Source organism: Microtus oregoni, unplaced genomic scaffold (genome assembly GCF_018167655.1).
Source record: "Microtus oregoni isolate MIOR12 unplaced genomic scaffold, Mior012 000002F_ref0000024, whole genome shotgun sequence".
In the NCBI taxonomy this organism is placed as follows: domain Eukaryota; kingdom Metazoa; phylum Chordata; class Mammalia; order Rodentia; family Cricetidae; genus Microtus; species Microtus oregoni.
In genome coordinates, this window is record NW_024543061.1 from 90089130 (window position 1) to 90114486 (window position 25357).

At 37.9% G+C, this 25357-nt stretch overlaps 2 pseudogenes; one reads left to right on the forward strand and one right to left on the reverse strand.

Annotated features, from left to right (window-relative positions):
- The window catches only part of LOC121436997, a 207102-nt pseudogene that overhangs the window by 147045 nt on the left and 34700 nt on the right, over positions 1–25357 (forward strand).
- LOC121441959 lies at positions 15482–16409 on the reverse strand (annotated as a pseudogene).

Here is a 25357-nt window from a genome sequence, read left to right on the forward strand (position 1 = left end):
GACATATAGAAGACATATATGCAGTGTCAGTAAGAAGTCATGTAGCTGGCACAGGAGACAGACATATCTGCTGTAGCCCACCAAAACTTTGCCAGTTGGCCATGATCTTGTGGTGAAGCACAGATTAACAGAAATTGTTAATTCAGGATGTAAGTGCTGGACAAAGTTTCTGTGTGATTATTTTGAGTCTGAGAGGCCAAGAATGAACAAATAGTTTCTCCCATTATAGGTATGAGCCTGAAGCATGAGAGAAAACTGGTATTTATTTCAGTGGAAATTTCAGAAAAGACAATAGAAGGAAATACATTTCATTTATTCTATTTCAATATTACATTCTACTTTGTTTTCACGCCTCACAAAGAAAGGTACAATTGGAGTCGTGCATACAAAAAATTAAGGCCCAGAGTATCATCTCATCAACAGTCTACAGAATTAATCTGATATTTGGTTTCTTTGTTTTGTTTTTTATTAGTTAAAATTCACAATTGTGTCTTAATGAAAATTAGTATCTGGCATGATCACACTGCTAATGTATGTTGTAGCCTTGCTGTTTACTTTGAAACATGTAGATTTTCTACTGTTCCTATGACTTCCTTGTCTTAGTTTATTTTTATCTATTTCAGTGAAAGGAGTTGAGTTAGATTAAAATGAAACATCTGAAATGAAATAGGTCAGATAATGTTACGAAACACCACACTGGTCTAGTTAGAAAGTTTTAGATTGTTGCCAAGATATGAGTGGCACTACTGAACTAAAGACCTGTTTTAAAGATGTAAATCATACCTGGCAATCGAAAACTGGACAAATAACAAAGGCTAATGAAACCTTGGATCTTAGAAGGGAATCTACAATGACCTGTTTAGCAAATCAGCATAATCCAACATGCATTCTAAATATCTGTCCTTATACCCAGAGATAAGTCTACCTTACCCTTCAACAAGTAATCTTCACTTTGCAACAGATAGAGACCAATACAGAAAAACACAATCAAAATGCAGACTTGTAGAGCCCAGTCCCAGTGGCTATATCTATATCATAGTTCCTATACCTAAGGCTCAAGGAGTCTCACAGAAGGAGAGAAAAGATTGTATGAATCTGGGGATCTGAGAGTTTGCTGTGAGATTGTGTTTCCTGGAAATTCCAGAAGCTGTACTCATGAAGTTTCACCAACATGACTGCCTAAACATGGACTGAATAAAAATAAAAATAGACATGCTAAAGAGAACAACTGAAAAAACATGTGGCCTTAGTGCTATACAAAGAACTACAGGCAGCTAAGAAATACTGTGAGTGGAAAAAATAGTCTTCACCAGAAAAAGAACACCAACCAGTTATTGTATACCAAACAGTTATGAAAGCATTAAAGTAGCAGTATATAGAATGCATATGGTATATTATCTTCATATGTTTTTATTACTATGACATTTATTCATATATAGGCATATATATATATATATATATATATATATATATATATATATATAAATGTATATTAGAACTGCCTGACCAATTTCTATATGAAAATATTTTTTGTGGAGACAAGAGAGTATCCAACTTATCAAAAATTGTGTATAAATCAGGAGTTAAGTAGTTATGAAGAGTCCCGTCAGAGGATGCAAAGCATATTCCTATTATTCACATATATTTCTCACTTCTCAGGCCTAGGAACCATTTCTTGTTTTTCTCCACAGAACTTGTTCCTGTTGAAATGTAACCTCCTTCGACATATTTATTTCACTTCAATGACTATTGTTACTGCAGCACAGAACAGGCTGCTCATCCTCACTGACTTTCAATAGTTCTACCAGAGACTATTTATTTTCTACTTTTATTAAAATATTTTTTCTACAAATAGAACAATATTTCCTCTTAAGTCTTATCAGTGTTATCACTTGGAATTTCATAGCATAGTAGTGACTATCTAGCTTTAAACAATGTCTTCCTTTGAACTTAGAATATAATCCCAGCACTCATACACCAAATATGAGTGTATGACATAGTCTAACCTACTCTGAAACCAACATGAAAGATAAAGTAAAGACATGCAATAAAAAGTCATCTTAGTCATGCAAGTTTAAGACCTCATCACAGGAACCCAAGATCAAGGCAGGCAATCATTATATTGAAAGGAAACAAAAGAAAACATCCATTCAGCTAGTGGGAAAAGCTCAAATCAGAATTGCAGAACAATATTCTTTTTTTATTTTAATGAAAAAAAAGGAAAAAAAAAGTTTCTGCCTCCTCCCAGCCTCCATTTCCCTCCCCCTCCTCCCACCCTTCTGACCCCTCCCGCCACTCCTCTCCCCCTCCCTCTCCAGTCCAAAGAGCAGTCAGGGTTCCCTGCCCTGTGGTAAGACCTAGGACCTCCCACCTCCGTCCATATCTAGGAAGGTGAACATCCAAACTGGCTAGGCTTTCACAAAGCCAGAACATTAAGTAGGATCAAAACCCCGTGCCATTGTCCATGGATTCTCATAAGCCCTCATTGTTCGCCATGTTCAGAGAGTTCGGTTTTATCCCATGCTTTTTCAGTCACAGTCCAGCTGGCCTTGGTGAGCTCCCAATTGATCAGCCCCATTGTCTCAGTGGGTGGGTGCACCCCTCGTGGTCCTGACTTCCTTGCTCATGTTCTCCCTCCTTCTGCTCCTCATTGGGACCTTGGGAGCTCAGTCCAGTGCTCCAGTGTGGGTCTCTGTCTCTATCTCCATCCATCACCAGATGAAGGTTCTATGGTGATATGTAAGATATTCGTCAGTATTGCTATAGGATAGGGTCATTTCAGGTTCCCTATCCTCAGCTGCCCAAGGAACTAACTGGGGACATCGCCTTGGGCTCCTGGGAGTCACTCTAGTTTCAAGTCTCTTGCCAACCCTAAGATGGCTCCCTTAACTAAGAATTATGCTTCCGTGCTCCCCTATCCAACCTTCCTTTATCCCAAACATCCTTTTTCCCCAAGTTCCCCCTATCCTCCCCTTCTCCCTTTTCTCTCCCCATCTCCCCTCACCCCCATCCCACCCTACCCCCAAGATCCCAATTTTATTTACTTCCCATTGCCAAGAGGATAACCATATGTTTTTCCTTGGGTTCATTTCCTTACTTAGCTTCTTTAGGTTCACCAATTGTAGACTCCGTGACCCTTATTTATGGCTAGAAACCAATTATGAGAGAGTACATCCCATGTTCATCTTAAGGTCATGCTCAACCTCCTTAGCGATCAGGGAAATGCAAATCAAAACAACTTTGAGATATCATCTTACACCTGTCAGAATGGCTAAAATCAAAAACTCCAATGATAGCCTTTGCTGGAGAGGCTGTGGAGGAAGGGGTACCCTCATCCATTGCTGGTGGGAATGCAATCTTGTGCAACCACTTTGGGAATCAGTGTTTTGGTTTCTCAGGAAATTCGGGATCAACCTACCCCTGGACCCAACAATACCACTCTTGGAAATATACCCAAGAGATGCCCTATCATATGACAAGAGCATTTGTTCAACTATGTTCATAGCAGTATTATTTATAATAGTGAGAACCTGGAAACAACTAGATGCCCTTCAATGGAAGAATGGATGAAGAAAGTGTAGAATATATACACATTAGAGTACTACGCTGCGGTAAAAAACAATGACTTCTTGAATTTTGCATGCAAATGGATGGAAATAGAAAACACTATACTGAGTGAGGTAACACAGACCCAAAAAGATGAACATGGGATGTACTCACTCAGAACAATATTCTTAAAAGAAGTTGAAGGTGATAATTTCCGATACCCACCTAAATTTAGCATAAATTTGTAAAGGATTGTGATGAGCTCCATAGGTGGTTTGTGGAAGGATTAACAGGATAAAAAAGTTTAATACCACTACTCAGAGTAGATGTGGTGCTGTCAGTACTGGCACTGCAGTTAAAGTACCAAAAAGTGAAATTTCACCAGGCCCAACACATAAGGTCAGTTCCAAAAGTCAACAAGGAGTATGGAATCCCAGAATTTTAAACATAGTCTTTATCACATAAAAATCACCATGCTGATGCCATTGTCACTACTATTATAGTACAGCTTTCTAAAATATCTAATTAAATAAAAAATGGAGGCCATCGTGCCAGTTATACTCCCAATTATGATCCTGATTATAGGAACTGATTCAGCTTCCTATGGATAGCAGTCAAGGATGGTGGGTACAATCAGTAGATTCCAAAGGTAGACTCTTCAGGTTAGAGATAACTTCAGTCAAAAGAAAACCAGGATGAGATGTAGAAGTCAGTTACAATGCTTCAGAAGAAGCTACCTACTGAAGAAAAGCTTAGACAATTTCAACACGAGTCCTCCAAGTAGTGTATGGAGTCAAGGAAAACAGTCCCTCAAGCTCAGAAAAAAGAGCAAAATTTTCTGACATATTGGTTCTTTGCATCAGGTAATACACAGTAAGTTAGTCACAAAGATGGAGTGTGGAATATGAAATCCCTATAGCAAGTGCATGCCAGTCCAGATAGGACATAAACGGTACCATACACAGTTTGATTAAATATTAATATTTCATTTTTTACAGTGTATGTCAATAATATCTGTTGGAAGGATGCCGCTTGTTGGTTCCTGGCCAATTAGCCCTGAAATAATCACATAGAAACTACATTATTTAAATCATTGCTTGGACCATTAGCTATAGCTTCTTATTGGCTAACTCACTCATTAACTTAACCCATTTCTTTTTTTTTTTATTGAGAAAAGGAGAAAAAAAACAAGTTTCCACCTCCTCCCAGCCTCCCATTTCCCTCCCCCTCCTCCCCCCTACGCCCCCTCCTCCCACCCTTCTCCCCCTCCCCCCACTCCTTTCCCCCTCCCTCTCCAGTCGAAAGAGCAGTCAGGGTTTTCTGCCCTGTGGTAAGACCTAGGACCTCCCACCTCCGTCCATATCTAGGAAGGTGAACATCCAAACTGGCTGGGCTCCCACAAAGCCATCACATTATGTAGGATCAAACCCCCGTGCCATTGTCCTTTGCGTCTCATCAGCCCTCATAGATCGCCATGTTCAGAGAGTCCAGTTTTATCCCATGCTTTTTCAGTCACAGTCCAGCTGGTCTTGGTGAGCTCTCAATAGATCAGCTCCACTGTCTCAGTGGGTGGGTGCATCCCTCGTGGTCCCGACTTCTTTGCTCATGTTCTCCCTCCTTCTGCTCCTCATTGGGACTTTGGGAGCTCAGTCCAGTGCTCCAGTGTGGGTCTCTGTCTCTATCTCCATCTATCACCAGATGAAGGTTCTATGATGATATGCAAGATATTCGTCAGTATTGCTCAAGGATAGGGTCATTTCAGGTTCCCTATTCTCAACTGCCCAAGGAACTAACTGGGGACCTCAGCTTGGGCACCTGGGAGCCCCTCTAGGGTCAGGTCTCTTGCCAACCCTAAAGTGGTTCCCTTAACTAAGAATTGTGGTTCCGTGCTCCCCTGTCCAACCTTCCTTTATCCCAATCCTCCTGCTTTCCCAAGGCCCGACCTCCTTCCCTTCTAACTTTTCTCTCCCCATCTCCCCTTACCCCCAACCCACCCCACCCCAAGATCCCAATTTTCTCCCCCGCAATTTTGTCTACTTCCCTTAGCCAAGGGGATAACTATATGTTTTTCCTTGGGTTCACCTTCTTACTTACCTTCTTTAGATTCACCTATTGTAGACTCCGTGACCCTTATTTATGGCTAGAAACCAATTATGAGTGAGTAAATCCCATGTTCATCTTTTTGGGTCTGGGATACCTCACTCAGGATAGTGTTTTCTATTTCCATCCATTTGCATGCAAAATTCGAGAAGTCATTCTTTTTTACCGCTGAGTAGTACTCTAATGTGTAGATATTCCATACTTTCTTCATCCATTCTTCCATTGCAGGGCATCTAGGTTGTTTCCAGGTTCTGGCTATTACAAATAATACTGCTATGAACATAGTTGAACAAATGCTTTTGTCATATGATAGGGCATTTCTTGGGTAAATTCCCAAGAGTGGTATTGCTGGGTCCAGGGGTAGGTTGATCCCGAATTTCCTAAGAAACCGAAACACTGACTTCCATAGTGTTTGCACAAGATTGCATTCCCACCAGCAATGGATGAGGGTACCCCTTCCTCCACAACCTCTCCAGCAAAGGTTATCGTTGGTGTTTTTGACTTTAGCCATATTCACAGGTGTAAGATGATATCTCAAAGTTGTTTTGATTTGCATTTCCCTGATCGCTAAGGAGGTTGAGCATGACCTTAAGTGTCTTTTGGCCATTTGAACTTCTTCTGTTGAGAATTCTCTGTTCAGATCAGTGCCCCATTTTTTAATTGGGTTAATTAGCATTTTAAAGTCTAGTTTCTTGAGTTCTCTATATATTTTGGAGATCAGACCTTTGTCTGTTGCGGGGTTGGTGAAGATCTTCTCCCAGTCAGTAGGTTGCCTTTGTGTCTTAGTGACAGTGTCCTTTGCTTTGCAGAAGCTTCTCAGTTTTAGTAGGTCCCATTTATTCAATGTTGCTCTTTATGTCTGTGCTTCCGGGGTCTTACATAGGAAGCGATCTCCTGTGCCCATCTGTTGTAGGGTATTTCCCACTTTCTCTTCTATCCTTTTCAGTGTGTTCGGGCTGATATTGAGGTCTTTAATCCATTTGGACTTGAGTTTTGTGCACGGTGAAAGATGTGGGTCTATTTTCATTCTTCTACAGGTTGACATCCAGTTGTGCCAGCACCATTTATTGAAGATACTTTCTTTCTTCCAATGTATACTTTTAGCTCCTTTATCAAAAATGAGGTGTTCATAGGTTTGTGGGTTAAAATCCGGGTCTTCTATACGATTCCATTGGTCGACTTCTCTGTTTTTATGCCAGTACCACACTGTTTTCATTACTGTAGCTCTGTAATAGAGTTTGAAGTCAGGGATGGTAATGCCTCCAGAAGATCCTTTATTGTATAGGATTGTTTTGGCTATCCTGGGTTTTTTGTTTTTCCATATAAAGTTGATTATTGTCCTCTCCAGATCTGTGAAGAATTTTGATGGGATCTTGATGGGGATTGCATTGAATCTATAAATTGCCTTAGGTAGAATTGCCATTTTTACTATGTTGATCCTCCCAATCCAAGAGCAAGGTAGATCCATCCATTTTTTGGTATCCTCTTCAATTTCTTTCTTCAATGCCTTAAAGTTCTTGTCAAATAGATCTTTCACTTCCTTGGTTAGATTTACCCCAAGATATTTAATGCTGTTTGTGGCTATCGTGAATGGTGAAGCTTCTCTGATTTCCCTCTCTGCTTCCCTATCCTTTGTGTATAAGAGGGCGACTGATTTTTTGGAGTTGATCTTGTATCCTGCCACATTACTAAAGCTGTTTATCAGCTGTAAAAGTTTTTTGGTGGAGTTTTGGGGGTCGCTTAAGTACACTATCATATCATCTGCGAATAACGAAAGTTTAACTTCTTCCTTTCCAATTCGAATCCCCTTGATCCCATTATGTTGTCTTATTGCTATTGCTAGAACTTCAAGTACTATATTGAAGAGGTATGGAGACAGTGGACAGCCTTGTCGTGTTCCTGAGTTAAGCGGGATGGCTTTGAGTTTCTCTCCATTTAATTTGATGTTAGCTGTCAGCTTGCTGTATATAGCTTTTATTATATTTAGGTATGACCCTTGTATCCCTAATCTCTCCAAGACTTTTAACATAAATGGATGTTGAATTTTGTCGAATGCTTTTTCAGCATTTAATGAGATGATCATATGGTTATTTTCCTTCAGTTTATTTATATGCTGGATTACATTGTTAGATTTTCGTATGTTGAACCAGCCCTGCATCTCAGGAATGAAGCCTACTTGATCATAATGGATAATTTTCCTAATGTGTTCTTGGATTCGGTTTGCCAGTATTTTGTTGAGGATTTTTGTGTCGATGTTCATGAGTGAGAGTGGCCTGTAATTCTCTTTCCTGGTTGAGTCTTTGTGTGGTTTTGGTATCAGAGTAACTGTAGCTTCATAAAAGGAATTAGGTAATGACCCTTCTGTTTCTATATTGTGGAATACATTAAGGAGTATGGGTATTAGCTCTTCTTGGAAGTTCTGGTAGAATTCCGCATTGAAACCATCTGGTCCTGGGCTTTTTTTGGTAGGGAGGTTTTTGATAACAGCTTCTAATATCGCGACCAACAGGTCTGTTTAGATTGTTCACCTGGTCCTGGTGTAACTTTGGTATATGGTATTTATCTAAAAAAGTGTCCATTTCTTTTACATTTTCCAGTTTTGTGTTATACAGGCTTTTGTAATATGATCTGATGATTCTCTGAATTTCCTCTGTGTCTGTGGTTATGTCCCCCTTTTCATTTCTGATCTTTTTAATTTGCGTATTTTCTCTCTGCCGTTTGATTAGTATGGATAGGGGTTTATCAATCTTGTTGATTTTCTCCAGGAACCAGCTTTTTGTTTCATTGATTCTTTGGATTGTTTTCTGTGTTTCTATTTTGTTGATTTCAGCCCTCAGTTTGATTATTTCCTGTCTTCTACTCCTCCTATGTGAGTCTGCTTCTTTTTTTTCTAGAGCTTTCAGGTGGGCTGTTAAGTCTTCAATATGTGCTTTCTCTGTTTTCTTTAAGTGGGCACTTAGTGCGATGAACTTTCCTCTTAGCACTGCTTTCATAGTGTCCCATAAGTTCGAGTATGTTGTTTCTTTATTTTCATTGAATTCAAGGAAGACTTTAATTTCTTTCTTTATTTCTTCCTTAATCCAGGTATGGTTCAGAAGTTGACTGTTCAGTTTCCATGAGTTTGTAGGCTTTCTGGGGGTAGCATTGTTGTTGAATTCTAACTTTAATCCATGGTGATCTGATAAGACACAGGTGGTTACTAATATTTTTTTTGTAACTGTGTAAGTTAGCTTTGTTACCGAGTATGTGGTCAATTTTCGAGAAGGTTCCATGAGCTGCAGAGACGAAGGTATATTCTTTCCTCTTCGGGTGGAATAATCTATAGATGTCTGTTAAGTCCATTTGCTTCATTACCTCCATTAATTCTCTAATTTCTCTGTTAGGTTTCTGTTTGATTGACCTGTCCATTGGTGAGAGAGGAGTGTTGAAGTCTCCTACTATTAGTGTGTGTGGTTTGATGGCTGCCTTGAGTTTTAGTAATGTTTCTTTTACATACATGGGCGCTTTTATATTCGGGGCATAGATATTCAGGATTGAGACTTCATCCTGATGAATTGTTCCTGTTATGAGTATAAAATGTCCCTCTCCATCTCTTCTGATTGATTTAAGTTTGAAGTCAACTTTGTTAGAAATTAGTATGGCCACACCTGCTTGTTTCTTAGGACCATTTGCTTGATAAGCCTTTTCCCAGCCCTTTACTCTGAGTAGGTGCCTGTCTTTGTGGTTGAGGTGTGTTTCTTGTAGACAGCAGAACGTTGGATCCTGTTTTCGTATCCAATCCCTTAGCCTGTGCCTTTTTATAGGTGAGTTGAGCCCATTGACATTAAGTGATATTAATGACCAGTGGTTGTTAACTCCAGTCACTTTTTTAGTAGTAGGGTTTGTGTGTTTCCCTTCTTTGAGTTGCGCTGGTGAAAGGTCTCTAGATGACTGAGTTATTGTGGGCATTGTTGGACTCCTTGGTTAGTGATTTTCCTTCTATAATTTTCTGTAAGGCTGGATTTGTGGCTATGTATTGTTTGAATTTGTTTTTATCCTGGAAAATTTTTTTTTCTCCATTTATAGTGAACGAAAGCTTGGCTGGATATAGTAGTCTGGGCTTGCATCCATGATCTCTTAGTTTTTGCAGTACATCTATCCAGGACCTTCTGGCTTTCATGGTTTCCATAGAGAAGTCAGGTGTAAGTCTGATAGGTTTACCTTTATAAGTAACTTGGCCTTTTTCCTTTGCGGCTCTTAATATTCTTTCTTTATTCTGTGTATTTTGTGTTTTGATTATTATATGGCGAGGGGATGTTTTTTTTTTTTTGATCCAGCCTATTTGGTGTTCTGTATGCTTCTTGAACCTTCATAGGTACCTCTTTCTTCAGGTTGGGAAAGTTTTCTTCTATAATTTTATTAAGTATATTTTCTGTACCGTTGAGCTGCACTTCTTCTCCTTCTTCTACTCCAGTTATTCTTAGGTTTGGTCTTTTTATTGTGTCCCAAATTTCCTGAATGTTTTGTGATGAGAATTTGTTGGTTTTGCTGTTTTCTTTGATCAGTGTGTTTATTTTTTCTATCGTATCTTCAGTGTCTGATATTCTCTCTTCTATCTCTTGTAATCTGTTGTTAGTACTTGTTTCTGTCATTCCTGTTCGTTTACCCAGATTTTCCATCTCCATTCTTCCCTCGGTTTGTGCTTTCTTCATTGCTTCCATTTCATTCTTCATGTCTTGAACCGCTTCCCTAACCTGATTGATTGCTTTTTCTTGTTTCTCTTGGTTTTCTTGCGTGTCTTTGAGCGATTTATTCATTTCCTCTACCTTTTTGTTTGTAATCTCTAATTGTTTATGGCAGTTTTCCACCTCCTGTTTAAGGTCCTCTATTATTTTCATATAGTTCACTTTTGAGTCGATTTCTTCTATTTCTTCAGGAGTAGGGTGTACAATTCTTCTTATTTCGGGATCCCTGCTTTCTGGTGGTGTCATGTTGCCTTTCAGATTGTTGGAGGAATTCTTGTATTGGCGCCTTCCCATCTCTTCCTTCAAATGGAGCCAGGAGAGGCCTGGTCTCTTGGTCCAGACTTTGCTGTGATTGACTCTCAGGGTATATCTCTTCAGTGTAGAAGCAGGAACCGTTCCCGTCCAGATGGGATTCCTCCGCAACCGTCCTGATGGGATTCCTCAGCAACTAAACAGGGCCGCTGGTAGCCCAATGATCCAGGGCCAACAGGATGAATGGAGCAAGTGGGGGGGTGGTATCCAGGAGCGCACAGGAAGCCTGGCGCCAGAGCTCGAGGTGCCCGGCTCCCTTACAGGGGACCCTGAGGCCTGCCCGGCTGGCAGGCACTCACCGCTCTGGGTGGGTCGCCTTAGTTTAGGAGCTTAAGACTGTAGTTGAGCACTGGTCCTAGCATACAGCGGGGCAGGGTTGGGGAGGGGTCAACTTAACCCATTTCTATTATTCTGTATATCTTCATGTGTCTGTGGCTTACTGACTAAAGTTCTGGCTTCTGTCTCCAGCAGGACTACATGGCTTCTTCGTCTTCTTCTTATTCTTTTTTTTTTTTTTTTGGAATAGTAGAGATTTGTTTTTTTTTTCATTTATTTATTTATTAAAGATTTCTTCCCCACCACCTCCTCCCATTTCCCTCCCCCTCCCCCAATCAAGTTCCCCTCCCTTGTCAGCCCATAGAGCTATCAGGGTTCCCTGCCCAGTGGGAAGTCCAAGGACCACCCACCTCCATCCAGGTCTAGTAAGGTGAGCATCCAAACTGCCTAGGCTCCCACAAAGCCAGTACGTGCAGTAGGATCAAAAACCCACTGCCATTGTTCTTGCGTTCTCCTTAGTCCTCATTGTCCGCTAAGTTCAGTGAGTCCGGTTTTATCCCAGGATTTTTCAGACCCATGGCTTCTTCTTAACTCCTCCTTCTTTCTCCTAGCATTCAGTTTAGTTTTCCCTGCTTACCTAAGTTCTGCCATATCAACAGGTGAAGGCAGTTTCTTTATTCATTAGTGGTAATTGCGGCATATAGAGGTGAATCCCACATCAGGTATCTGTTGAGATCTGACTTATGAGATTAAAATATATATATATATATCTGAGTGACATGCTGAGGTTCAAATATTAGAGCTGAGATCTCAGTGAAATGGGAACCAAGTATAAGTAGTGGGTAGTATTAAGTTTGGCCTTTGCAGGACATTGTTAGGTAGACATTCTACTTCCACTTAAAGTGGATGTGCATCCTTAATTTATTCTAACTTCAATTCATATCATGAATACTACCTAATTTTCATGATCTAATATATGATCATATAATTTATAAGCTAATCAATATTTACTTCATGGGTCAAGATTATTAAAAAATGTAAAGTTAGGGAAAACTACAAAACAATGACAAGAAGACATTTTTGGAATTTCTAAGGTTACAATGGTCATATGAATGTCCAGAGCAGTTCTAAAGTGTATAATTGTAAGAGTCTAGGCCTCCTTATTTTACTTTAAAAATTATCAAGAAGATTACTAATATGTTAAGTTAGCAATCTCATTATGTTCCTTCTGCTATTTTTTTAATTAATAATTGAACAAGAAAATGTGTTCTACATAAAGTTCTTACACAGACCAAAATTTTCATATTATTAATATATTCCATGTTGAGACAAGGAAGGATAATAAAATTTAAATCTGGGTATTTTATGCTAAATGGTTGGTATAAAATATGAAATACCATTCTCCACCATTAATACATAAAGGGCAAGCAATTTGCCAAAAATTTCTGATCTTCAGCTTGTAAAGCTATTAAATCCGTGTTGGATTTGTGTTTTAGCTGTGAACTGAGAATGTATCTTTGATAACTCTGCTCTTGCTGAACTTAAGAATCAAAAGAAAAAAGCCTGTGCTCAGGGCATCACCACATTCCTTGCTGCCTCTCCTTAGTACTCAGCTCTATTCCATCTTCACTTCACCTGTTTATCAACAGCTTTTTCTGTTTTGTTCAGAGTGCTCTTTCCACTGGATTGCATGGCGTGGTCTCATCATTTGGATCTCAGTTTAAAAGGAAGCCTGGCGAAGTGACTTTGTTAGCAGTAGAGTTTCCCATGACTTCAAAGGAAGGTTAATGATAGATGTTCTGAATAGCCCAGTACTTATGTAGGAAACAGATATGTTTTTTGGAAAAGACTTGAAATTTTTGATGTAGGTTTTTTAAAAAGGCAGCTAGCAAAATACCTCACAAAAATCACCCACAGCCCTATGCCTACCATTTGTTTCTATTCTGACCTAATTAGTAAACTGCCCCCAAACAAATTTTAGAAGGAACTATTAGTATATTGTCTCTTAGGCAATGAATTTGTGGGGGAAAGGGTCAGAGTATAATTTGTTAGAGACAGATTTCTAATATGTGCATGTTTGCCTCATTTCAATCACATTCTTATATGATCATGTCTCCACTGTCTGAGAATCTAATCACTTTGCCAATAATTTCCCATCTTTCCCTGCACCGAGGAAATGTTCCTCAGAGGCAGAAATAAACTGGAACAAGGCCAACATGATACTCTCCAAAACAACCAAAATTCATAGACCATAGTAGAAGCTATTCAGTTACTTAACCCAGAGCTAATTTATGTTCTTCATGAACAGTTTGTCCATTGGTTTAGCCAACTTGAAAAGGATAAAGGAAAGGGAATTAATTTTGCCTTACGTAATTAGTTAGTACCCTGAACCTAACATTTTTAATCCTGTTTACTGGTACTCTTACTTTTTAAGATTATTATTGAATTATGCACTAAATGCCAATATTATTTCTCTTATAAATACCACACTTCCTTTTATGTTATTTTTATTTTTGACAATTTTATACATATATAATGTATTGTGATCATATTCACACCAGTATCTTCTGTTATAATCCCTTCTACCCCTGTTAACCCTGTTCTTAACTAATCCCTCTATCTAAATAACCTCATTCTTCTACATACCCCAAATCTTACCAGGTTTCTGACCCACACTGCTCCCTGGACTTGTATGTTATTACTTTACTAAGTATAATCATATGGCTTCAGTTTCTGAGATGCACTTGATGTACTAAGGAATATCATAATACTCCTTAAAACTATTTATGAGGAGTAAAAGTTAATCAAATGAGCTTGTTTGCATCTCTTCAGTTGTTTACTTTCTCACTTTGATTTTAAATTATCTAATTAATCTTTCTCTCATCCATTAAGAAGTTGGTATATCTCTTAGGACACAGTCATCAGCCTTGGTTTTCTACTTGAAATCATCCATCTGTCTTAGAGTAGAAGATGTTTTTCTCAATACTACTTCTTCCTGCCTTTTCATGACTCCTAGCTAATCATAGAACAAAGCAAACTACACTCAGATTACTTTAATCACCAGAATATTGTATTTCAGTACATTAAGTGCTGCTAATGATCAAGCTCCTAGGCTTGCTCACTGTGGGAAAAATATCATTTTTCTAGTGAATTCAATATTAAAACTTTAAGGTAAACAAGGCAGCCACACTCCAAAAATAAATGTTCAAGGTCTAACATTACTGGATGTTCAAATTATGAAAGAAATATCTCCCTGAGCAGTAAAATTGAGAAGGGGTATTTGTAGAAAGCATGAATGGAGATACTACAGTGAAAGAAAATTGAATTCATAAAGTTGTTTTTATACTAATATGGAGCAACTTGATTCCCATGGGTACAGAGGATCTTTGCTACTTACATAGCTTAAGTGGGAAGAGACAACAAAAAACAAAGAAAAAAAACCTGACAATTTTCTTCCAAGGACAAAAGGAATCACTAAGAGCATGCATCAATTCCTCATCTTTATCTATAAACATTCCACAAATTATTGTGCTTTCATTCTCAAATGGAGGAGTAAGAGTTAGAAACTAATGTAGATCCTGCACTTGACTTGATGATTGATTTGAGGAAAACATATTAGTAGCTTTCTCAGATTTAATTACCTTTATTGTGAAATGGATACAGTGTCCATAAAATAACCAGGTTTTTTGTTTTCTCTTTCTTTTTTATATTCTGTGTCATCTACCTAAGTGAATGTGTCAGATACATGATAATATATTTAATGTAAACATATGCAACATACATACAGAGTAATGACATGAGAAAATTATTTTGCATATTTCAGTGTGGTAAAATGGAAGAATATTTGCTCATATTGTTACAAATGTCTACTCCAGTACTGTTGAGGGAAAAAATTATCTATCCTTTATATCTTACAAAAAAATTGCCATGACAATATGTGAGAAAATAAGAACAAATTCAGAGAAATTTTCAAAATTTGTGCCTTATATTTCACCCTGATGTCAGGAAACAGAGACTGGTTAAAAACTGTTTCTTCCTTTTGTATACTTGATGTTAATACATTATATTATTTTTATATAAATAATACCAGATAAAGGTGAGGTAAGATACATGTCAACAACTTTTTCATTATTCCTCAAATATCTAATTTATATTTTTCTGTTCTTTTTGTACTACCACAGTCTATTCAAAATGTATTTGAAATTCTGCCAAATTAAATAAATTTTGATGAGTCTCTAGAGGAAAAACATAGTCCAAAATCATTAAAGTTGTATACTTGGTGCTTTCTATTGGAAACCCAGACTCTATGAACATTGAGCTTTGAAAACAAAATATACATTTAAAACTAGTAAAGGATATAGAAGGCCTCACCACATTAACTGGCCAAAAATGCTGTTATGGGAAGTTTTGTTTTTACTATTTGTTAATGATCTGTCGAACTTCTTAATTCTCTTTCACAGTTTATCACAAACATTATCCTAGTTGTTTCTATACATCACCACCTTCTGGTCATTTTGAATAGACTAAGTTACTCTCCCCCTCAACAAACTCTTCAAGGCATTCTTCACCTCTGTGTTTCTTGCTGTGTAAATGATGGGATTTAGCATGGGAGTAAGGATTGCAAAGAACACAGTCACCAGCTTGTCCACCTGGTAGGTGTTCACAGGGCACATGTAAGTAAATATGCAAGGCACAAAGAAGAGAACAACCACAGTGAAGTGAGAGCCACAGGTGGAGAGGGCTTTGCGTCTCCCTTCGGAACTATGAGATTTCAAGGACTTCAGGATCACTATGTATGAGATAAAGAGCATGGTAAATATGAGCAAGCACATGGCCCCACTGTTGGCAGCCACTATCATGCCTAGTGTGTGTGTGTCTCTACAAGCAAGTTTTAACAATGGGAAGAGATCACACATGAAGTGATCAATGATATTAGGGCCACAGAAGGGCAGATTGATCATAAAAAAATATTTGCATGGTGGCATGCAAGATCCCTCCAACCCAAGCTACCACCACCAGGAGTCTGCAGAGCCCTCGTCGCATAATGGTCATGTAATGCAGAGGTTTGCATATGGCCACATAGCGGTCATAGGCCATCACAATGAGGAGGATGATCTCTGTTCCACCCAGGAAGTGCTCCACAAAGAGCTGAATCAGGCAGCCACCCAAGGATATTGTCCTCCTCTGGTACAGCAGGTCAATTATCATTTTCGGGGTGGTGACAGAGGTGTAGAAAGCATCTATGATGGATAGGTACGTGAGAAAGAAGTACATGGGAGCTGAAAGGGTACGGCTGAAGGAGATGGTGATGACAATGAGTAGATTAGCCAACACGGTAAATAGGAAAACAAACAAAAAGACAATGAACAGTATTTTCTGCAAGTGTGGATTCTGTGTGAGACCCAAGAGAACAAATTCAGTCACATTACTGGGAGGCCTGTGGAGCTCCATTCAGGAAATAATACCTTCTCAAGATCTGAATTCCCTACAAAAGCATAAAGGTAGGTTGTTAATTCTGAGTGCATTATTGTTTGATGTTCATATTACAGCAATAGGCCTTTCTGTAACTGTGGAGCACATTCTCTGTATTCTAACACAGTAGCTTCTTCCACCTTTATTCATCTTATCATACTCTCGTCACATACCAATACTATCAGCTACAATACATCTATAGGGTAATAGTCACTATTTAATTTTCAGGAAAAATGCTGATATATATACATACATATGTGTACATGTGTGTGTGTGTGTGTGTGTGTGTGTGTGTGATATTTCTGAGTTGCTCTTGTGTTCTGTGTGTCTTGGCTTACCCCTGAGCCTGAGCATTTTCACATTATGAGACACATTTTATAAGCTGCCAATTGCTTATTGCTTATTGCTTGTGCACATAAAGAGTATTATTAGTTTCTGAATTTTCATTTGATCATATAGATGTGACAATGAATGAAAGACAGTTATCATAGTCATCCCAGTCATGGTTACCTGCATAACATAAGAACAACCAACCAAATTCTTCCATATAGGAAGGAGGTTCCCATCCCTTACTGGGAAGCTTCCAGCATTGTAGCTGAAGGAGTAAGAACCATTCACTTTTGTGTTGTTGTTAACATGTGGCCACATTTAAATTAAGATTGGCTTGGTGAAGTATCATGTTTCATTGTATACATGTATAAAATTCTAAATAATAAAGAAAGATTAATTCTTTTAAAAAACCTGATCAAAGCATATCTCTGATAAGCAAGGCTTCTGTTTTAGCAAGATGTACAAATTGTAGGAGAGATTTATTCCATGACATCTACTGCAACATATATGCTATACATATCTATTTCCTCAGTCTGTTAGTATAGTTTCTGGCATAACACCTTCAGGGTCTACCACATATTATGTAATGAGGAAATACATGATGAACCTCATAGTTCACACATCTTGGATTGTAAGATACAATGCTTCCCAGTCAGTGGATCAGAGAGCCCAATCACCTTCGGCAACCCAGTTACTCATCCATGCTGCAAAATCTACAAGAAATATGATGAATCTTTTAAAGGCAAAGTGGATTTAATTATTTCTGATATATTTAAAGGTTATTACAAAGCTAATAATCTTTAAGAATCAGTGTTATTCACTTTCCAGATAGTTAAGTGTTGGCTACAAATATTGTTAATTCTTTAAATTATGTTTCCCATACATTTCTTTATCATGGCCTCTTTTTTATGAATGTTGTTACATATACAAACACATATATGAGTATATATGTGTGTATACATTAACATATATATGTTCCTAGGCAGTGAAATACAATCTTCTTAATGTATATAATGACTAAATATGTATATGTGTATATATGTATTATATATAAATTGGTATTGGAATAATCACATTTAATAAATTTATAGTTTTAAAAGACTAGGAAAACAACTTTGGGTTTTTTAATTCATAAACATTTACTAAGGAAAAGAAACACTACTGCCTAAGATAAAGTAAAATGCTTATGCAAACATATATGATAATTTCGGGAAACAAGTATCTATTAGATAGCTACTCTGCAAATATTTGTTAGACCATATATATATATATATATATATATATATATATATATATTTGCCTACATAAAGACTATGATAATGTCTATGTTAATAGCCAGGAGTGGTTTCTTTTATGATATGTTTTTCATCACAGTTCATCTATCTAGGGAAAATCTTTATCACCCCTATTTCTATTCAGTGTTAATTTTCATATTCTCAGTTCTTTACCAGTTACTCATATAATTCACCATAAATAACTTATGGATAACAATATAGAATCAATTGTAGAACATGTGAAATACATTTTGATTTGCAGGCATAAATTTCCTCACAAAATGAAAAGAAAACATTATCTCTAAAAATACATTTCATATTTCCTATGTTAAGAGGATAGTTTGCTTTAGCTTTTATTGTTTAAGGTGAAATTTTGGTACATTTTTTTAGAAGGACATTCTGGAGCATCACTGTATCTTTTACTGTGAGTTAACATGTCTAGACATAGAATAGGGCACATACCCAAGGTGATACAATGACCTTTGTATTAACTTAGAGCAGTGGTCATCAACACGTGGGCCAAACCCCCCAATTTCTGATATGGGGGCCATATATCAGAAATCCTACATATTAGATATTTACAATATAATTCATAGCAGTAGCAAAATTGCATAATATAGTAATGAAATAATTTAATGATTGATGTTTATCACAACAACAAGAACTGTATTAAATGTTTAAAGCACTAGAAAGAGAACCCTGCCTTGAAGCAATAGAAGCTGTTTCAATTCTATTCTACAACTTTCCACTATTAACCCTAGAAATAAGCCCTAAAATAAATATTTTGAAAAGACAAACATTCATCCAAGCAGTGTTGGCCTATAACTTTAATCCCAGCACTTGGGAGGCAAAGGCAGGTGGCTCTCTCTGAGTTCTGGCTAACCTTATTTACAGAGTGAGTTCTAGGACAGCTACAGCTATACAGTGAAACCCTGTCTCATAAAAACAAACAAAACCCAAAATACAAATATTCTAAAGAAGTATTTTAAGTGGAGTTATCAAAGATTGAGATTGAATAGAAATCATATGAATTATCCAACATCAGAGAAATGTGTATGTAAAATATTCCAGATCACTTAGAATGCTATGTAACTCTCATTGAAGTGTTTTGTCCTGGCAGGGTTTTTCATACCTTCATGCCAAGCACTTGGGAGAAGGAGGCAAAAATATCAGAAGCTCAAAAAGACTCTCTACCATATAGCAGTTCTATAAGCAGCCACTGTTACATGAGATTGTTAAAAATAAAAACAATAAAAAGATTATTTTAATCTTTAGAACACAACAGGAAAACTCTTGTATTATCATATTAATTAGGGGAATTTAGAATGGAAAAGTCAATATGCAGTATGATTTTTACTAATTTAAATATATTAAAATATAGGGAAAGACCCCAGAGATGTTTACTTCTATGGGGGTGAAACTAGCAGAGTTATCTATACTGTTTGGAATGCTGAGAACAGACAAGCCTAGAATGATTGGGATAGTGGGTGATTATACAATTTTCGACTTCTTTGCTCTCCTTGAGATCTATAATTATGGTTCCTTTACAAAATATGAATCTCTCACCTATCAATCCACCTGGCAAGCTCAATGTCCTGAGTCCTAGGTATCTGTTAGTTCCCCAAGACATAAAGCTATAAGCTTAAAAATGTCAACTAGCTCCACAGTGCAAATTCATCATTGATTATAACTGGCTCCTGTGGATAATGCCTTTCTCTGGAGCTTATCAAGCATTTCCAATGTGCCCTCTTATTAGTCAAACTCTGATTTTTTCTCATTCTGATTAATTAGACCTCAGGAGCATTCCACTGCCATTAATAAACTTTGCTTAAAAAAACTATTATTTCACTGAATATAGAGAACATCTACAGCATTTGCTTTTAAATAACTTTTCCTTGAGTCCAGCTGAAGATGTTCACTATGCCAAAGGAAAATAAAACAGTAAGCTACTAATGAACTTCAATATTTGATGACAAATGAACTAAGAGTATTTATGAGGAGTCTGGAAATTTAATATTTAAATTAAACAAGACAACCAAGTAAGAAGTAAAGGCTCCCATTAGTAGGTCAAAACATCACCTCTGCCCCCACTGTTAGGGATGTCACAAGAAGACCAAGCTACTCAACCATAGCATAATGCAGAGGACCGGGGCATGACCCCTACAGGTTTCCTGATTTCTGTGAGCTCCCATTAGTCTCAGTCAATTGATTCTGTGAGCCATGTTCTTATAGTGCCCCTCAACCCTCTGGTTCTTCTGAACCTTCCTCCCCCTTCTCTAAAGAACATCTCAAGCTCTGCCTAAAAACAAAGCTTTCACTTTGTTTGGCTGTGGAACTCATCATCTGCTCCCATCAGTTGAAGTCTCTGTGGTTTCTTTGATGTGAGTTCTGCTAGGTTCCCATTGGTCCTAGAACACTCTGTAGGCAGGGTAAGCTGTAGGTCCAAGGCATTGTGGTTGGGTTGGTATCCCAATCACTCTAATCAAGGCCTTGCTTGGTTATAGAATTTGGCTGGCTCAGGCTCCTTGTCCCCATGACTAGGAGTCTTTGCTAGTATTACTCTAGTAGATTCCATGGAGTTTCCTTGAACTAGATTTCCACATAGCCCCTAAAAGCTCCCACAAGTCCAGTCTTTTCTCTCAATATTTACTTCCCCATCCACTTGATCCTTCCAGTTCCCAACCCGTCTTGACCACAGTCTACCCACTAAATCCATTCTATGTTCCCTTCAAAAGGAGATCATTGGCATCCCCCCTTAAATCCTCCTTGTTACTTAGCTCTCTGGGACTATGGAATATAGCATGATATTATCTTCTACATTACAGCTAATATCTACTTATAAGTGAGTACAATTAAGGCATAGTTCTACATACAATGGCATGTATTCAGTTTCATTCAAATAGGTTTTCTGAATGAAAATGTATTCTGAATCAAAATGAAGAAGTGTTATTTTTGAGAAAATCTAATCAATATGAGTGATATTTAAAGAACAAAGTGAAATTTAAAGAACAAAAATGGTCGCACAGAGGTGGCACGGCGGCCAGACACACAGAGGCAGCATGCGGCCAGAAGCGGAGGCGTGACACTGCATTCAGGAAGAGGCTTTGGGGGACCAGCGCGGTGGCAGACCCAAGTGGCAGGGACAGGCATGCAATAAGGAGAGCAGATCGCCCTACTACAATTAAATCAAAGAGGTAGGCCTTTGGTTGGCCAGGTCACTGGCACATGGGGAGCCTGGTCCGGTCCTGAAGACCCTTCGGAGGGGTGAGAGGATTCTTGGCCTGTGGCAGAAACCAAGAAACAGAGCGTGGGCATTTTGTAAGAGGAGCCTTTGGCCAGCAGGGAAACCTGATCCGGTTTTTAAAAGACCCATTAGATAGGATCAATAGGAGGAGATGGGCAGGAGCCAAGGCAAGAATTCACCCAATAATCTGAAAAACAACATGAAAACACCAGAACCCAATGATCTTACAACAGAAGTATTTGAACAACCTAACACAGAAGAAGTGGAAAAAATCGACTTTATGAAGGCAATAGAGTCCCTTAAACAACATGTAAAAAATGTCCTTATAGAAATGGATGAGAAGTATAACAAAAAGTTTAAAGAAATGAGTAAATACATACATGATACCCTGGGAAACCAAGAAAAAAGGATCAAACAGGTAATGGAAACAGTTCAAGAATTGAAAACTGAAATGAAGGCAAGGAAGAAAATACAAACTGAGGACCAGCAGGATATGGAAAATCTAGGTCAATGAGCAGAGTCTACAGAAACAAGCATAATCAATAGAATACAAGAGCTAGAAGAAAGAATCTCAGATGCTGAGGACACCATAGAGAAAATAAACGAACTGATCAAAGAAAACAGCAAAGCCAACAAATTCTCAACACAAAACATTCAGGAAATATGGGACACAATAAAAAAAAAACAAACCTAAGAATAATAGGAATAGAAGAAGGAGAAGAGTCACAACTCAAAGGCCCAGAAAATATTTTCAACAAAATTATGGAAGAAAACTTTACGAACTTAAAGAAAGATATTCATTTAAATATTCAAGAAGCATACAGAAAACCAAACAGACTGGATCAAAGAAAAACATCTCCTCACCATATAATAATCAAAACGCAAAATATACAGGTTAAAGAAAGAATATTAAGAGTTGCAAAGGAAAAAGGGCAAGTAACTTATAAAGGAAAACCGATCAGACTTACACCTGACTTCTCTATGGAAACTATGAAAGCCAGAAGGTCCTGGATAGAGGTACTGCAGAAACTAAGAGACCATGGATGCAAACCCAAACTACTATACCCAGCCAAGCTATCATTCATTATCAATGGAGATAGCGAGACATTCCAGGATAAGAACAAATTTAAACAATACGTAGCAACAAATTCAGAGCTGCAGAAAGTAATAGAAGGAAAATCGCAACCCAAGAAATCCAACACTGCCAACACTGCCTACAATAACCCAGGCATATAGTGACCCTTCACCAGCACATCTCAAAGAAGGGAGACACACAATCTCTACTACCAAAAGCAATAAGAATAACCAGAGTAAACAACCACTGGTCATTAATATCACTTAAAATTAATGGGCTCAATTCACCTATAAAAAGGCACAGGCTAAAAGATTGGATACAAAAACAGGATCCAACATTCTGCTATTTGCAAGAAACACATCTCAACCACAAAGACAGGCACCTACTCAGAGTAAAGGGTTGGGAAAAGGTGTTTCAAGCAAATGGTCCTAAGAAAAAAGCAGGTGTGGCCATACTAATTTCTAACAAAACTGACTTCAAACTAAAATCAATCAGAAGAGACCGACATGGTCACTTTATACTCATAACAGGAACAATTCATCAGGATGACGTCTCAATCCTGAATATCTATGCCCCCAATATAAAAGCACCTACTTATGTAAAAGAAATATTACTAGAACTCAAGGCAGACATCAAACCACACACACTAGTAGTAGGAGACTTCAACACACCTCTCTCTCCAAGGGACAGGTCAATCAGGCAGAAACCTAATAGAGAATTAAAATAATTATTGGAGGTAATGAAGCAAATGGACTTAACAGACATCTATAGAACATTCCACCCAAATAGGAAAGAATATACCTTCTTCTCTGCAGCCCATGGAACCTTCTGAAAAATTGGCCACATACTCAGAAACAAAGGAAACCTCCACAGATACAAAAAAAAAATATCAGTGTCCACCTGTGTCTTATCAGATCACCACGGATTAAAGTTAGAAGGCAACAACCACGCTACACCCAAAAAACCGACAAACTCATGGAAACTGAACAGTCAACTACTGAACCACACCTGGGTCAAGGAAGAAATCAGGAAAGAAATTAAAGTCTTCCTTGAATTTAATGAAAATAAAGGGACAACATAGTCAAACCTATGGGACACAATGAAAGCAGCACTAAGAGGAAAGTTCATAGCACTAAGTGCCCACTTAAAGAAAACGGAGAATGCATACATTGGGGACTTAACAACACACCTGAAAGCTCTAGAACAAAAAAGAAGCAGACGCGCCCAGGAAAAGTAGAAGACTGGAAATAATAAAACTGAGGGCTGAAATCAACAAAATAGAAACACAGAAAACAGTCCAAAGAATCAATGAAACAAAAAGCTGGTTCTTGGAGAAAATCAACAAGATCAACAAACCCCTATCAAAACAAATTAAATGACAGAGAGAGAACACGCGAATAAATAAGATCAGAAATGAAAAGGGGGACATAACCACAGACACAGAGGAAATTCAGAGAATCATTAGATCTTACTACAAAAACCTAGATGCCACAAAACTGGAAAATACAAACGAAATGGACATTTTTTTAAATAAGTACCATATGCCAAAGCTAAACCAAGACCAGGTGAATGATCTGAATAGACCGGTTACTCGCGAAGCATTAGAAACGGTTATCAAAAATCTCCCTTCGAAAAAAAGCCCAGGACCAGATGGTTTCAATGCAGAATTCTGCCTGAACTTCCAAGACGAATTAATAACTATACTCCTTAATGTATTCAACAATATAGAAACAGAAGAGTCATTGCCAAATTCCTTTTATGAAGCTACAGTTACCCTGATACGAAAACCACACAAAGACCCAACCAAGAAAGAGAATTACAGACCTATCTCACTCATGAACATCGACGCAAATATTCTCAATAAAATACTGGCAAACCGAATCCAAGAACACATAAGAAAAATTATCCATTATGATCAAGTAGGCTTCATCCCAGAGATGCTGGGCTGGTTCAACATACGCAAATCTATCAATGTATTCCACCATATAAATAAACTGAAAGAAAAAAACCATATGATCATTTCATTAGATGCTGAAAAAGCATTTGACAAAATTCAACACCCCTTTATGATAAAGGTCTTGGAGAGAATAGGGAAACAAGGGTCCTACCTAAATATAATAAAATCTATTTACAGCAAGCCGACAGCTAACATTTAATTAAACGGAGAAAAACTCAAAGCCATCCCACTAAAATCAGGAACACGACAAGGATGTCCACTCTCTCCATACCTCTTCAATATAGTTCTTGAAGTTCTAGCAATAGCAATAAGACAACATAAGGAGATCAGGGGGATTCGTATTGGAAAGGAAGAAGTTAAGCTTTCGTTATTTGCAGATGATATGATAGCATACATTAGCGACCCCAAAAATTCTACCAAAGAACTCCTACAGCTGAGAAACACCTTTAGTAATGTGGCAGGATACAAGATCAACTCCAAAAAATCAGTCGCCCTCTTATACACAAAGGATAGGGAAGCAGAGAGGGAAATCAGAGAAGCTTCACCATTCACGATAGCCACAAACAGCATTAAATATCTTGGGGTAAATCTAACCAAGGAAGTGAAAGATCTATTTGACAAGAACTTTAAGGCATTGAAGAAAGAAATTGAAGAGGATACCAAAAAATGGATGGATCTACCTTGCTCTTGGATTGGGAGGATCAACATAGTAAAAATGGCAATTCTACCTAAGGCAACCATGTTCATGGCAGCATTGTTTGTAATAGCCAGAACCTGGAAACAACCTAGATGCCCTTCAATGGAAGAATGAATGAAGAAAGTATGGAATATATACATATTAGAGTATTACTCAGCAGTAAAAAACAAGGACTTCTTAAATTTTGCATACAAATGGATGGAAATAGAAAACACTATCCTGAGTGAGGTAAGCCAGACCCAAAAAGAGGAACATGCGATGTACTCACTCATATTTGGTTTCTAGCCATAAATAAAGGACATTGAGCTTATAATTCATGTTCCTAGAGAAGCTAAATAAGAAGGTGAATC